The sequence below is a fragment of the Atta colombica genome, unplaced genomic scaffold, assembly GCF_001594045.1.
Source record: "Atta colombica isolate Treedump-2 unplaced genomic scaffold, Acol1.0 scaffold48, whole genome shotgun sequence".
In the NCBI taxonomy this organism is placed as follows: domain Eukaryota; kingdom Metazoa; phylum Arthropoda; class Insecta; order Hymenoptera; family Formicidae; genus Atta; species Atta colombica.
The window spans coordinates 296513-298390 of NW_017259537.1; positions in this window are offsets into that span (position 1 = coordinate 296513).

The window sequence follows — 1878 nt, forward strand, 5'->3', positions numbered from 1 at the left end:
ACATAATTATATGTAAAACATTTTTTCCTAAGATAAATGACAACATATAATAACTAATTCTGATAACAAATTAAACTAACCAAGACCCTCTATAAATCAAAGAAATTGGAAAATTAACATATATAAAAACTGTGTATCGTAAAATAAAATATGGAGAACTAATTTATCAAAAAACTTTAAAATATAATTAATTATCCAGCAAATATAAGGATGCTCATTATGCTCATAGAGCACCATATCGCAAACATTACTATAAAAATAATTCAAGAACCAATAATGTTAGCCAATTAGTATCAGAGTAAATCATTTTTTGTTTTTTAGCTAATCATTTTCAGAAATAACAAATGGAAAAATGTAACATTAAAGCAATTCAAAGAACAAGAAAGTTGGAAAATAATCGATCTCATTACTGACTGATTTTTACGATATTTCCTAATTTCTTTTTTTTTCTTTTTTCCTTTTTCTTTCATTTTTTTTGATTTCTATTTCGACATTTAAATTCTCACTATAGGGGACCTCATCATGACAGGATTACTTTTTATTCACAGTTTTTATATATGGTTATGTTGGAGGAAGGCTCGAAAGTGAGCCGAAACATGTAAACGTGTTTTAGTGAATAAAAAAGTTTCACACTTCATAGGTATATTATTTGCGTGACGTCTTCTGCGCTTTACTCCTACTGTCCGTATCCTTTCCAGTTCTATAATTTTATTATTTATTAGTAAATTTATTTATACACATGATTGGTGGAATAATTAGGAAGCTCGTGAAAGTTATAGAAAAGGATACATGCTGTAGATTTTAATCATAAAAGAAACGCCACTTGAACGGCTGCGAATTGGAAAGATTGGCCATTAGATTTTGGATCCATTGTTCTCTAGTGTTACGTGTCTGAACTGCCTCAATTTCGTCACTTTGTTTTTTTTGAACAAAAATGGATGAGTGGAATCGCCTATTATTCTTACATCATGACCTTGGAGGATAGAGACTAAAGAGACCGAACTTATATGGATGAGTCCATCAAAAGCATGTTCAAAAGTGGTCATCTTCGATTAGTTCGATCGAGAGGTCGCTTTCCACAACACCGTTCTCGCAATTTGCATGGTAGGTCATGTCAATTTTACATGAAGAATGCTCCATTCTTCATGCAGTTTTAATGACAATTTATGTGAATTTACATTTTCCTGTTATTATTAGATCATGATGTCAAAGAATAACATCTCTATCTTAGATTATGTGCGTAAGCGTATATGAGAGGAATATTGTGATTCAAACGCCGTCTATTGAGCCACCAATACCAATTCAGAAACTTGATTTTGACCACACTTTTCAAATCCTAGTTCGATCTCTTTAATCTCTATCCTCCATGACCATGGCACACATAATTGGTTTGTTTTCTGTTCCTGCACTAAACTGCACTAGCACTCTCTTTCTCACTTTTCACAAATATCAAACATGTACCTGTTTCACTTCAAGTTCCAAAAGTGTATACTAGTTCAATCGCAGAAAATAGACTTAATAGGTTTGTTCGCGTCGCATGCTCCAAATTAACTCAGAGGGCACTTGGATCACAGGTAAGATGGCGGTTGGAACAATTGCATTCATGTGCTCCAATGTTCAGTGACACGAACGGATTTAGGACAAGTGAGCATGTTAGCATGCACCTAACCTAATCCGTGAGATCACTCGAACGGATCGGACATGTGTCTCGTTTCGTTTCGGGTATTTTGTGTTACCTCGATTATTTGAAAAAATGTTTTTATACAAAATAAATGCGTTTTTAATAAATATAAAAGTTATATTATATTTTTATATTATATTATATTATATTTTATTGTATTAATATTATTTTATTTTATTTAAAAAATTTTTCTTATT